At 40.1% G+C, this 15,596-nt stretch overlaps 1 protein-coding gene across 7 annotated transcripts in view; it reads right to left on the reverse strand.

The window, feature by feature from the left end:
• The window catches only part of ZNF804A (zinc finger protein 804A), a gene marked incomplete at its 5' end in the record, with an annotated part of 254,919 nt that overhangs the window by 128,265 nt on the left and 111,058 nt on the right, over window positions 1–15,596 (reverse strand). The window lies entirely within an intron of this gene.

Genomic DNA, 15,596 nt, shown 5'->3' on the forward strand with positions numbered 1-15,596 from the left:
CTCGAAAGAGTGGCCTTTAGAAGGAATACAGAAGGATGTATGAATCCTTTCGTCTTACACTCTCCCAGTCCCAACTATGTTTAGCTCCATGTTTTTCCTGAGCTTTTTCCAATTTCAGTAATCACCAGCAAAACTCTTCAATTCCTTGTCCACGCTTCCCCTCAAACCACTCACTTTTCAGTTCTTACTTTATACTTTGACAAGGGTTTCCTTTGTGTGCTTTTATACAGTGCAAATGGAGCCACCTCTTTTTCTCTATTTTGAAGCTGGTTGCATTAATTTCATTTAATGGCCACAGGTCTTATAGGAAAAATAGCAGCTAGCCGGTCTCCTCAGTGAGCCTCTTTCTTTAATGTTAAGCAGAACTGTACTCTACACAGTGCGAGTCTGTAGTGCTAGTATTCCTCTTTCCTGTCCTTTAGCAGGTAGGCTGCCATCCCAAGACCGTCCCTTTTTCCATGGCAGCTCAGTTCCTTAAAAGAAGTTCATTTGTCTATCAAAAGAGATTTGGAAACTCACATAGGTTGTACAAGAGCAATCACACCTATTCATGTTTATTAATACTTTCAAAGGTTTTTAAATGCTTGGAAAGCAAGATTTCCCTTTACTTAATGACTCTTCCCCAAAAGAGCCTAGGTGTACGCTAAGTGTAGACCTTATTATAGCTTCCAGTAACTGCCTATCATCAAGTCTTCAAGCACCAAAGAGAAATTTTAAGTATAATGTTAGATATCGCCATCAATAATTTAGCTACATCATCCACAAGGACTTCCAGAACTCATGAATAAATGTCATTTGATTCTAGTGATTCCTCAGTTTTCATGTATTTGAAGTATGAAGTCTTCCAGTGCTGCTTTGGCTGCTGGCAAGACCTCTGTTGAATTCCTCCCAACCTACACCTTCCTCTTCAAACAAAAGACCTACACTGTGTGAGAATCTTTTGAGTTGTTTTTTTTTTTTTTTTTTTTTTTTTTTTTTATAATGAACGTCGATGAGAAATTATTAATTCTTAAAAGTGACTAGTTAGGCAAAAAACTGTGTTGGGGGAGGCAGAAAATCCCCATCACCTCTCCATCCACCAGCAGCAAATCAATGGCCAATGCAGTGTAAAATTTAGGAAAGACGAAGTCACTTTACTTCATATGCCTTTTCACAGTTAAATGATTTGATCCTTCCTTTTCTTTTGCAATGCCTCTCTGAAGTGGGTTTATGATGGAAACATCTTATGTTTTCTCACTCTTAATTATCATGGTAATGGGAGAATATGAGGTGACATTTTTTCTAAGAACTGTTCTTTCTGATCCCCGGGGAAGTCAAAAGTTTGTACTTAGTTTACCAGGCTCAGTCCAACAGGAACATGAAAATACGACTCCATTTCTTTTTACAAATTTTGACAGTTTTGCCTTTCACTCTTGAGGATTCTGAACATAGTGAAACAATTAATTACACCATCTTAACAGAGGTTATTATACTTTAGAGTCAATGACTTGGAAACAGTTTAGAGGTCTCTCCCATTTACTGCATGCTCCCCATGCTATTGAAGCTTCACCATTTTCAAAGTCAGAGAGAGAAATACTATGGTAAAAAATGTAGTATTTTTGCTTAGCCCAAATTTATCTTTCCTATATCAATTAATTCTACAGTGTAAGAATGTCTTTTGATTTCATTTTCAGGTGCTGGAGCTGAGGAGTACACCTGTATCACTCCATTCATCAATGAAATGCAACCACCGTTCACTCAGCCCATGGCAGCTGCTTGACAGTGCACACCAATTACACCTAACGGCGAGGATGGGAAGGGAAGAAGGCACTATAATCAGCTGAAGCTACAGGGGGGACTCGTGTAACAGAATCTAATTACCTGCCTGGATTTTGGCCAGGGCTCTAGCAGAGGTACTATCCTTGCTCCTAAGTAAGCAGCCTTGGAACTTCAATTATCGCAGTGGTCAAGGTCTCGGTTTTATATCTTGAAGGCAGCAACTCCAGCAACACAATTATATTGCTCCAGTACTGACTCAAAGGAGAAAGTGCCACCTGCTGAGGTACCATCACATCCTATAGCACATAAATGTTAATTAGCGGTCCTAGTTTTTCTTATAATTATGAGATGCTCTAAACCTGCACAGTGTGAGATTTGATGAGATGAGAGCACTGGGTGGTATAGCTAATAAATCAGTTTACTGTACAACCTCATTTCTTTAATGAATAGCAAATACCTGAGCCGTAGTAAAGCAAGAGCCCCAGGCACACACTTGCAAACTGAAACACTGGATTTAATTTTTGCATTGTCTCCGGATGAGGGACTTACCACTGGTCATTAGAGAACATGCTCCTGTCAGGGGACAGCGCTAAGTGTAAACGTTGATGTAAGAATTCAAAAAAAGAAAAAAGGAAGAAAGAAAAAATAAGTGGCAAGGCCATTATGGGAAAATAACCCAGCAGAGGTACAGTTTTCATAAGAGAATAACTTTTAAAAGCTGACAAGAGCTGTCAAGGTGTCAGGACAGGTGAAGAGCCAGCACAATTAACATACACTAGGCTTCAGTCTACTGTGGGGGGAAAAAAAAAAACACGATTTGTTTTGGACAATTACAAGTTAATAAATGGAAGTGTCAGTTCTGTAGTTTTTTCTAGAGCACCCATTAAAGCCTACTGAAGGCCAAAACCTTTCACAGTTTCTGTCATGGTAGGCAACACACCACCATTATTTTATATTCCAAGCAATTTTATTGTCAATGACAGTAGTTACAAATGCCCAAGAAAATATTTTCCTTAGCAGTGTACCAGGCAGTTTACTTGGCAGAAGTCATCTGTGCTCACAGATTTTTATTATGAACACTGTATTTTTTCCCCACACAAAGCACACACAGACAAATGAGTATTTGAAGTGAAGTGCTCTGTAGGGCATGCCATACCACTTTATATCCTCCAGCAACGCACAAAACCTACTCGGGGAGTGAAAGGCACCCGACTCAGAGCAACCACCACTGCAGAGAGTGAAGCAGGCGTCTGCACGCCCACCACCACTTCCCGCAGGACATGAGCTCTTCCTCCTGCGAGCACAAGGGCAGGCAGGGCACCGCACCGTTCACTGAGCTCGCAGGCTGCCCTGGCCCTCCCCAGCCCCTGTTCAACTCCAACCTCGCACAGAGCCACAATCTTGTTTGTGGGAGGCTCGGCCCAAGAGTTAAGCCAGCTCACAAACATGGTTCCACAGAACCAAACCTGTTTCCACAGAACCAAATTAACAACCACATTTGCTTCATCCAGAGCAAACGCTAGACCAAGAAAAGATATAAAAGCGTGCCATAGATCAAGTATCTCCACTCAGATGGCAACTCAAGGGATTTGCGAAGGATTCAGACCTCTCCATGCATACCCATAGAGGAAGCCCCTGCATAGAGGTGAATCCACAGTGCACGATGCGCAGGTAGTGAAGCAGTGCTCAAAGGGACATAAACCTTGGATTTATCTTAAATCCTTACAGACAGAAGAAAAAAGCTTCCCAACCCCACACTTTGCAATACATAATCTTTTCTCCTCACAATTGCTGAAGGAAAATGATTTGACATGATTTTTGCCTTGTTGATCTTCCTGTTAATCAAGTCAGAAAGATGAGTCATTAGCTATTTCATCATCCCTTTGTTCACAGTCAGACAGGTGTGCAGATCCAAAGCAAAATACTACAGCAGTGTTTGAAAAGAAAATCTGCTACCCACAGAGTAATTTGGAAAAGACTATCTATTATTTAAGATGTTATCCACCATTATTTAAGTAAAATAACCCCCACCTTATCATCAAAAATGAAATTAGTCTCACCTACCATTTTAAGGCTGCCCAGCTGTCACCACTGCAAATTCTATTTTTCAGTTATGAGAGCTCTGCTTGGGCAGCCAGCCACTCCTCTTCACTGTGAGGAAGTATTTTTGATTACATTTAAAACAAATAAATCCTAAAACAGCCTTGGGAATAGCATATGCCTTGCAGGAATGTTGGCATAGGGTAGATGGACATCTGCTTCAGTCCTGACCTACTTCTAAGCATCTGAACAGAAAAACCTCCTTGTAAATAATCCCCATGGAGTACTGCTTTGGTTGTTAATCTCCCAGTGATTTTGTGGGCATCCCAGAAACTTTCTTTGCTCTTCCAGCTAGGAGCTGAACTTGGTTATGTTGGGTCTGGCCATCTGAACTCAAACATGTCAGCAGAGTCAGCCCCAAGGAGTAACTCAGACGAGAGCTTTCACCATGCAAACAAAGTATTCACCAAAAGTGTTATTGCCTTTGTGGGCTAAGCAGCTTAGGAGTGAGTTTATAATGCTCACAGTTAGACTAAGCAATATAAACTAAATGATACTTTTAATATATTTGGCATTACAAAATGAATACTTTTTTACCAACCTTACAAAGCAGGCTGGTGTCAGGAAAACACACTAATTGCAGTATTCCTTAGAAATGCAGATCATGTTAACTATGGGTAGGAATGAGGGAAGAAAATGATCTACATTGGTTGCATTTGTCATCCTTGTGTCCAAAGAAAGGAAATCAGAAAGATTCATTAAGCAAGAAATGAGCCTTGAGATGGCAGAAAAGAAAAGCCTCCTGGTGGGGCAGAGAAGTGGCACTGCAGAGACAAGGCAGAGGGAGAGGTGGCCGCAGCCTACATCTTAAAAAAAAAAAAAAAAAAAAAAAAAAAAAAAAGACAAAAAAGAGAACCATTTGTGTCACTTTAATGCTTGCTTAGCAGAAGAGAACAAAAAGAGCTAAGGATGAGTTTGATAAACATCGTTTTAATGCTTCATTTACATTTCCTGATTTGTTCTATTTCCTTAATTCCATTTTCATACAAATACCCCCTCCCTTTTTTATCATACCTAGCAGCAGCCCTGCCTCATACAGCACCTTTTGTCTATGAGACAGGGACTATTGACAACCTTAAGTATACTTTGAAAAGTGCCCTGCTCCTAGAACACTTTCTGCAGCTGGTGTCCAGCTGGACAGCAGAGGGACACCAAGAATAGCAAAGGAAGAACATGCGCAGATGTGCTGAAGGCAAGAGCTGACCCTAACAGAGTAATAAATGTCTAATAAGCATGATCTTGTTTGTGGGAGGCTTGGCCCAAGAGTTAAGCCAGCTCACAAACATGTTTCCACAGGTTTCCACAGAACCAAACCTGTTTCCACAGAACCAAATTAACAACCACATTTGCTTCATCCAGAGCAAACGCTAGACCAAGAAAAGCTATAACAGCGTGCCACAGATCAGATACCTCCATTCAGATGGCAACTCAGGGGATTTGCAAAGGATTCAAACCTCTCCATGCATACCCGTAGAGGAAGACCTCATGTCTAAAAAAATGTAACTAATAAAATAATGATGTAACTGGGGCTGTTGCAATCCATTTCTTCCATGTTCTTGTTTAGTCTTGGGCTTGGTTTCCTCTCCTTCACGACAATGAATCTGTAGACAGACAATCTCTGTGTAGTTAATAGGTGACAACACTATGAGGTCCTGTCTGTACCAGGTATAAACATGCAGTTGCCAGTGCAAGCAAGCATTTAAAAGCATAAAAAAAATACAAAAAATAAAAAGTGGTTCACACACACACAAAATCATCATTAAAGAAGGTGAGTTTTTTCATTTAATAGATTTTTGTCATTTCCTTCACTTTCAGTGACAGAAAAGGGAATATGGGTTACATGTTCAGAGCAAACTTTTTGCATGAACTCTTGGTAGCATTAGCATATAAAGATGACAGCAGAGAGCTGTACTAGAGAAACTGGGCATATAAAAGAAGAAGCATTAATCATGAATGAGCTTGAATTAGTATTATTCATTATTTATATTATGGTGTGCCTTGGGTTTCAGTCAGTTCTAATTTAAGAAAAGATGCAACATGCTGTTGTTTCTCCTTCAAGGAAAGAGAAGGATGCCTAGAAGCGAGAGACAGTCACAAAGACTGGCTGTATTTATATTGTCTTTTGCACACTGAATCTCTTAAAAAGAAATAAATACAAATCATTCACCCAAGACATCAACGCTTTCAGTCACTCAATGTTGAACCACAACTCTTTCTGCCACATATGAAAACTTTGGAAGAAAATGAAAGGTTCTTTACAGAATAATTGAGGTTTGTCACAAGGATGCTTGTCATGAACAACCATAGATGAAAGCACAGTGAGAAACTAGGGGATATTACTCAAATAACAGCATATGGTATCCTTGAAATGAAGGAAAAGGCTAGGCAGAACTTGGAATAGAAACAGGACTGACGGGAAGGGCACATTTCTGATTTTCCTTTCCACCAACTCTTGAAATCTTCTTTAAATAGGGCTGTTGTTTGTCTGCCAGTGAAGTTCAAAATCAACAATAGTCCTGTTTGCTTTATCTATCCTTTTTGGTGCCCATGGAGCCCTTATTTTAATTCTTCCATTTGTTGCGTGAGGATGGGGAAAGTTCAACTTAGTAAATCACTCAGATCTTTACTGGACAGTGAAAGTTGCAGTGTTAATTAAAAAATAAAAAAGTTAAAGCAAAATCAATTAACCACTGAAGCTCAAAACCAAGAAGCCAACAACAAATACATGGAAAAGGCTCTGCTGTTCCAAGACAGCATTGCCTGCACATTAAAAAAAAATAATAATAATAATAAAAAAAAATCTAAGTACCTATTTTAGCTTTTGTTGATTGTGACTAAAATGGTTTTGGAAACTGAAGATATTCTCTATATGCTGTTACTGATCCATAATTAAAATATTAATAATTACTGTAAATATAATTTCTAGAATAGCATTAGTCTAAAAGAAAAAAAAAAAGTCTAAAACTACATGGATGGTTGTCTGTGATCAAGGCCTACAACTTTTCCTAAGATTTACCTTCAGCTAAACACTGTCCCTGTAGAGGTCCCAATGTCCTACCGCACACAGGCTGCAGACTGAGCAGGATTCATTACCTGAGGTTAAATCAAGCATCACTTCTATATATGTTGCTTGTCTAGTCACATCTCCTCCCAAAACGCAACGCTGATTGCAATGTTATGTTCCACCAATGGGTCAGAACCAAGACTTAAAAAAGAACAAGCTCCTTCTGAAACGAATGAAGTATTGATTTTGCATGGATCAGCAAAGAATGCAATAATTACCTTAAGATTTACTGTGGCTTGCACTGAAAAGGTTGCTCAGTTCTTCCCAATGAACTCCCACGTGTAAAACAGCATGCATGTGCTTCAGGGCATAAAAAATAATTCTAGCAGAGCTCCTAAGGGAAAAAAAAATCTGGAAACATTTGGGGGGGGATGGGGCAGTAAATAGGAAACCATAAGGTGGCTTGTGCAGCATCAGGCATGGAGCTATTCACATGCACCACTTAGTTGTTTCAGCAAATTAAATCATGTTAATTTCACAAAAATGAGTCACCTTGAGAGGTCAGAATTTAATACATTACTAGCAATGTATGTTTGCCTTCATTTAAGAACGCTTAAAACTTCATTGCAAATAACATTTTCCTATGTGATCGCTCTCAGCCGAAAAGCATGGAGTAAAAAAACTCTTTTCATGTTATTCGTTACCTACACTTAATCTATATTCTACTCGATTACTTTTAGGACAGCAATCGAACTGCCTTTGAAATTTGTGAAAATTACAGAAAATATATTCAGTTGATTGGTTTGAACTTTGAGCCATAATAACGCTTGAATTAACTTTGGGAGATTGATTCTGTTAAAGAGTGAATGACGACAAAAAATAGAATATTTTTCTTCCAGATAATTGCTTAGCTGATCTATAGCCTAGCAACAAAGCATGTGATAGGTAAACGCTCATTTGATCTCAAAGACTATAACTCAAGTTTTTAATCATTTCTTCCCAACAAAACACCTTATGCCAAAATATGTATTACAATATATAGGATGCTTCAGGAATCACCAATGGGAACACTTTATCATTTCCCACTTCCAAATCCTAATTATTATCTCCATTCTTATCTCAGTGTTGAATAGCAGTTAAGTATTTTCTTTTGTAACAGCTTTGGCCAAACAGCAGAAACCTTATGCTGATACAGTAAAGCTTAGTTTAAAATTAGCCATAATTTCAGCTAATTTACACACATAAATTTTCATGAACTTATTTAGAAAGATAAAGATCAACTGAAATTTTTGAGTACAATTTAAAAAAAAATAAATGAACCACACAACAGCAGAAATGCATGCTGGGGACATAAATGTGCAGGATATGCTAAGTAAATTGTGTTTCTTTATTCCTCACTCTGGGTTGGGACTGTGGTTTCTTTTTAACAGCCTATGTTCAGAGTGCAGAGTTTTCAGTTTATGATTATCAAAACAAACAAACAAACAAAAAAAACATTCAAAAGGCACTTTCTGATGGAAACTGAAGCATGTTCAGTGGGGCCTATCAGGATATTCAATAGTTATCTGAGTGATGTGCTAATGCAGACACAACTGGGGATGACTCTAGTGCAATGTGTTGCTGAATGAAATTTGTACTAATTTTGCATGACAATGCACTGTCAGTGATATAACAGGTTATGAGACTGACCACAATATTGAAAAGGATAAAGAAGAGAAGGATGCAGTAATTCAAGACAGGAAAAAAGAGAAAAAAAAAAAAAAAAAAAAGACTGTAAATACCAAGTTTCTATGCTCAGAAGGGGTTGCAGTTGAGTAAGGCTACCCCCATATTAAAGAATGGGCTCCTTGTGGAGCCAGAAGTGCCAGCATATGGCATTAATATTCTGTTTGCAGACGATCCAAGGGATCAGACAGGGTATATGATTTTCTACAGTAATTATGTTTGTTCTAAAAACACCTCTTCAGGAAAAATAAGTCAATTAGATAATCAAATATTATTACAGAACAGAATCTCCTAAACTCTAAAGAAAAGAAAAAAGTTATGCAGTATCTTTCCAGTTATAATTGCCAAAACAGGAATGTAGCTACATGTTTTCTTTGGTAATGAAGAAACAGAATGCTAGTTAGTAACAAAACTGAATTCTGTGGTATTAATATCTTAGTCAGGATACCCTAATCTAAAGTGGCAGTGCAAGTTTGGAACTAAGGAGTGCCTAATTGCTCCGTAACACTGATACCCATTAAGAAGCCAATTTCTGGAATTAAAATTTACAGGCAAAATAAAAACTGGAAGGAAAAGAAATCAGCTTTTTCTTTCTTTCATTCATGAAACAATGTAGGAAGTTTGTCCCTGAATACGTTCAAATATTCATCAATAAAAAACAGAAATGAACTGTTTGATTTTCAATTATCCTCTTCCCTCCCTGTCACCATCCAGCTGCTGCATTGCCCCAGGCACTCGGGTGCCAGAGGCAGAGCTTCAGGTGCCTTTACAGCACGGCAGCCGACTGAAGGAGGCAGGGCTAATGCCAGAAGAAGCACTCCTGTTAGCCCATCATCTGTAAAGAGACTCCCACCTGGAAATTCCTCTCAAGCATTATCCTGTGGATACGTTCTTTATGTTTCAATAGAGCGGAGATCCCCCGTTCTGTTTCTGTTTTGACAGAGGAGGGGTTGTTTTGTGGTTGTATGTGGGCTACAAATATATATATCCCCAAAGGAACACATGCGGCTGGAACGTTTGGTGGTGTTCCCTTAATGTTTAAAAAGGATGAAAAGATGAACATTTTTTCCTAAGGGAAAAAAATAAATATAGGAAGAGGCAAAATTACATTCGGTGACAGGGACAACAGTATTCAAACAAAATTATGTGGCTCCTACTCTAAGCCTGCTTCACTTTCAGAAGCTCAGATCGCCCATAATGGCACACAGAAATATTGTTTTCTTCTGAGAAACAAGCTGGAGTAAAGAAGCAATAGAAAATTTCTCCATTCCTGAAAGTTTGGCTGCAAGAATCCTGACTCTGATATCGAGAGTGAGAGGTCATCAAGTGTAAAGCAGAGAAAGCACACTGAAATGTACTGCAAAAAGGTATTTTCCCTCACAGGGAAAGGAAAAGATAATGCTCTGAGTGCTTCCCACCCCTGCTTTCTATAAGCTACACCCAACCACATGCACAGGATTACATATCTCGCCATTCAGCGAGACCTGGACAGGCTACAGAGCTGGGCGGGAAGAAACCAAATGAAGTTTAACAAGAGCAAGTGTAGAGTCCTGCACCTGGGAAGGAACAACCGCATGGATCAGTACAGGCTGGGGGACGACCTGCTGGAGAGGAGCTCTGAGAAGAAGGACCTGGGGATCCTGGTGGATGACAGGGTGACCATGAGCCAGCACTGTGCCCTGGTGGCCAAGAGGGCCAATGGGATCCTGGCATGCATTAAAAGGAGCATGGCCAGCAGGTCAAGGGAGGTGATCCTCTCCCTCTGCTCTGCACTGGTCAGGCCTCACCTGGAGTACTGTGTCCAGTTCTGGGCTCCCCAGTACAAAAAAGACAGGGATCTCCTGGAAGGAGTTCAGCGGAGGGCCACAAAGATGATCCGGGGCCTGGAGCATCTTCCTTATGAGGAAAGGCTGAGAGACCTGGGGCTGTTCAGCCTGGAGAAAAGAAGACTGAGAGGGGATCTCATCAATGTGTATAAATACCTGCGGTGTGGGAGTGGGAGGGATTTGGCCAACCTCTTTTCAGTGGGCTGTGGGGGACAGGACAAGGGGCAATGGCCACAAGATAGAGCCCAGGAAGTCCCGCACCAACATGCGAAAGAACTTCTTCATGGTGGGGGTGACAGAGCACTGGGACAGGCTGCCCAGGGAGGCTGTGGGGTCTCCTTCTCCGGAGATATTTAAGGCCCACCTGGACGCCTACCTGGGCAGCCTGCTCTAAGGAACCTGCTTTGGCAGGGGGTTGGGCCTAATGATCTTTCGAGGCCCTTTCCAACCCCTTCAATGCTGCGATTCTGTGACTTTACCCATGAGGACATGCAGCAGCCATCACCACAAGCTCATTGTTGCTGTCTGTCCCACCAGCCCTGCAGCAGGGGAGCTTTGCCCCCTCAGCCCCAAAGGACCTAGTGGTTTTGACACCAAGATAACCGTGTGGGCATTCTTCTCATCCACACCTAGCCTCGATGGCGCTTGAAGAAGGAATTTATTTCATCCCTCTCGGGGGCTGTGATGGCTGTAATTGCTCACCATGGCCTTCTTGTCCACTCTGTCATCTTAAACATCCCGTTCTGGCCAGCTCAGTGTGCACTGAGGTCCAGGAAAACACAACACTGTTGCCAGCAGCATTGAGTTATGTCACATAACACATACATACATCATGCTCGTTTTGCTTATGAAGCAACTCTTGTGGAACTTTTTTTGAAGTCTTAAGGTTTTTTCTGAACTAGCATAACCTTTTTTTTTTTTTTTTTTTTTAATGTACTGCTCTAGAAGATGACACATTTTTGAGAATTGTTGTTTCTACACCTCCAAGATGGCACGCCGTGTGTTGGCTTAGTGATTCAAATAGCTGTAGCAGGATTCAACTTGCAAAAAGCAGCCCGGGAAATGCAACACAAAATACTGCTGGCTCCTGGTAAATAGTGCACGTCTTTCACTTCTGCAGCTGTGGGACTGAGCTACTACAATCCTTGTTCTCACCTATTTAAATTCTGTTCTTCCATCCCAACATAAAATGATGCAAATGCAGAACAACAAGGGCAGAAAATCCCTACTTCTGTCATGCATTTCTGTTGTTTTGAAGTTACAGAGAAAAAAGAGCAGCGAGGTGTGTCAAGATCAAGTTTCAACAGAACACAGCTTCCACTGGCAATCACCCAGATTTCCTGAGGTACCATGAGCACATCCTGGGAACTAAGTCCTTCTTTTAAGCAGCTTTTCTCAGGGATTTCCTATCTGGCCATCCATGAGGTTTCCATAGCACTGAAGAGGGCTACACGAATTGCATAGGCTTCCTTGACAGATATAACATAAACCTTGAGGATCACAAAACTAATATGCTGCTTAAAGAAAGGCACTTGAAAACTTTTTCAGGTGTTTACTAACAAAACACGGACATTTTGTGAACAGCAACTGGCAAAAAACAAAATGTACAGTGGCAAGTAGAAGGGATGGGATATATACGTTTCCTTTTTATTTAATTTTATTTTTGTAATGATGTAATGATGGCTGCAATGATAACTGCATGGATTTGTGGCTTTGTTTTTAAATTGCAGTCAGAAAACTGGCATCATCCAGTTATCTTTGCTGAGAATACTGAAATCTGCAAGTGTGCTACCTGCTATGTAGCTGTTACTTTATACCTTACATGTTTCCATCCTTCTTCCTTCCTGCAGGAGGTATACATTTAGAAAAATTACTGTATTATCACTATTTTCATGCTTTATCACATCCTTCCACTTAAGATTTTCTTTTTCTTCACCTATATTCATTGAAATGTTTATCCAGAGACACCAGGATGATCAAAGGTCAGACTCCTGATGGGCTACAGATCAGTATTTGCTGACCTATTTGGCACTAATCTCTTAAAATGCACAAAGAAGAAAAACATGTAGAGAGAGGAGAAAAATGTAGACAGGAGAAAACTGTGGCCGAAACAGGGATAAAGGACATCTACTAATTTAGTCTTCCTCTATAATTTGTGCTTTAGTAACTCCATACGATTTTAAATACATTTTTAGAGCAGGGAGATCATTTTCATCAAGGGAGACAGCATTTGCAAAATGACCTATGATTTTGTGGGGAAAGTTTCCTACTTACAATTTACTTAATTGATTGTATTTGCATATCTGGATGCAAATACATCAGGGCTCTTACTTTTATTTTTCACCACAGCTATTCTGATATTTAGAAAAGCCGTCCTGGGAGAGGAAAGAACAACAAGCTCAGGTGCGCTGCTGTGATATTGGGTGATTAATCAGAAGGTCTGGGATGGAGAGGAAGACTTTCAAATTCAAGAATAAAACCACTTCATTCTCACAGCAACAAGTCTCTTGAGGAATGACTGATGCAGGAGACCCAGCTGTGTGATCCAGCCTTCTTCACTGATAAGACAAAACAACTCTCTGCCTCTGAAAGGCTACGAGACGAAGGTCATTCACAGCTTTAGACTTGATGCTCTGCCACGTTCATCAAAATCACAGCATTTCTAGGAACACAGGCAGGATTTTTTCCCCTACCCTGCATGAACACAGCACTTCAGAGAGCTCTTTGTATGCTTCCAAATACTTCAGAAACTCTGCATAGTCACACAGATCTTTGAGTCTCAAAAACAGGTCTCAAAAGCTGCAGTCCATGATTTTAGACCATCATCATCAAACAGTAATTCTGTCATTAAGGAATCATAGCAGTTCAGCCTTAGTTACATTTCTGTCTGAATTGGGCTCAAAACACTTTTAGCTTTAAAGATACCTGCACTCAATTTTGTTTTCCTTCTTTATGTCTAGGTTTTCAAAGCAAATAAAAGAGTTCATTTATCTCCATTACCACTGACCTGACCTTGCAAGTTACTTTTCCAGGATTCTTAAAGGCTACAGATATTACTCTCCAAACCATATTGTCTAAACTAAGAACAAGAAAGCACTAATAGAGGCAGGTGGAGACCCTGATACCTTGGTCTGAACTCCCTCAGGTCCTAGGAAATAAAATTAGTTTTGCCCTATCCTTTCTTTTTGGACTACGTATAATCCGAAAGCAGGGTTTCAGAAGCTAGATGAGACAATAAATCAAAACACAACCAATCCTTGACAGCATAGGGTCGCTCATCCAAAGAGGGGGAAATCACATAATTATAAAATCTTGTATTTTAAGCCTCGAAATTTACTGTGCTAGCAATCTTTGAATTGAAAATAGAACATGTACAATAACACTGAGGTACAGAAGCTGTAATGAAAATTTTCTCTGAGAAAGCATCCCATAGCTTAAGACTGTGTGATAACAGAACGCTCAATTAGGATTAAATAAGGGTTTTCAGTAGAGCTGGGGTGAACTCAGGTTTGGGCAGAAGTTTTTCATCTGCTTTATCACTGGAAAGACACTGTCGGGTGCTTGGAACCAAGTGAAACCTAACTGGCTGCATATGCTTATGACTGTTCTGGGATCACAGGAAACTTTCTACAAGTGCTTCCCCTTACCTGCCCATTATTAGGAGAAAGGTGTGATTGCATGGAGAAAGTTGGAGAAAAATATTAAGCAAAATCCATGGACAGGTCAGTTGTTCATTCCCCTCCACTAAAAACTGCCACAGAAAATATTCCAGAAGAACTAAATTTTACCTAACATTTTAATCTCAGGAATTGATGGTCTCATTTTCCAGTAGTATTACAGAACATGTTCACTTAGTCGAAACAAGCATCCATACAACTTGTTCTACTGGAGAACTGGAAACTTTTGTCTGATGTCCCACCAAGGAGATTAGAGTTGTGGTTGTCTTATGTAGGAAGAGGATGGCTTCTTGGGTTTCATCAGCCACATCCACAAAGATACAAACAAACACAGACACCAAGACCCCTACCCAAAAGGTGCAGAGGCAGGATCTGCTGCGCTCCAAATGCTGGTGTGGTGCCCAGCATCTCCTGTCTAAAGCGATTAAAAAGGAGAAGTAGCTGTGTGAACCACTGAAAACAAGTCTCGTGCCTGACCTTGCTTTCAAAATCCATTTTTCATCAATACTGAATAGAGAGAGGAGCAATTACTGCAGCCTTCAGGTTCTCATTATTTGAAAGTGCTTCAGAGCACTTTAAACATTTCTAAGAAAGTTCAAGTGGGGAAAATTCTGCCCATCACTTTATTCCCTTGCCCTCTATCAGTGAGGTGGTGCTGTGTGACAATGCCTGAAGAACCAGTTCTAGCTGTATTTCAACTACAAATTCTTACAACTCACAATAAGTATCTATAGGACGCAAGGAAGCTACCTGCTAATTTCTCACCTAATACAGCTTTCTCTCCAGCTTCTCATACACTGCTGTTGTTGATGAGGTCTACGGCTCCATAGCTCTCAACACTAAATCGAAAAATCACAAAATCTAAAGCTGATAGCATCTGCCCTCAACCTGAAGGGAACTACAGGACAAAAGGAGATTCAATTAGAATGAAGAGCAATCGATCCCGATCAAGAACCCTATGATTTCACCAGATAAAACAAAGATAAAGGATAATAACCAGTTAATTGGACTGAGTAGAAAGTTTCTGTATGGTTAGATCATTTGTATGGTTGTATCTTTTTGGTGAAGTCAATGAATTGCATTTTCCTCTGAATAATACAGTTTTGACCCTCTGGAGACTATGAGGCTGCACTGGTATGCCATTGCCTTATGAGACAGGTGTGTTGCCTCTCTCACTATGTTATAAAAGCAGGATATGGAACTTGGAGGTGTGGTGATAAAACATGGCGGTAAAACTGTAAATACCAGTGTTTAAAAGCTTACACTTACCTTATTGTGAACTGAGCCAGAAACTTTTCATTACCTTGGTTTTCTATATGCAGTGCATTTAAGTAAAATTGTGGCCCATTTCACACACATGCAGTTGTGAAAAGAAAGTTTACCAAAGACTATGTCAAGCTTCCTACTCACGCCTGTTGCGACACAAATGCTTCCTTGCAATCTCTTAAATACACCACAGCATTTACTGATATGCAAAATTAAACTGATGACAAGTGAATTCTACAT

Source organism: Aythya ferina, assembly GCF_964211825.1.
Source record: "Aythya ferina genome assembly, chromosome: 6".
Classification (NCBI taxonomy): domain Eukaryota; kingdom Metazoa; phylum Chordata; class Aves; order Anseriformes; family Anatidae; genus Aythya; species Aythya ferina.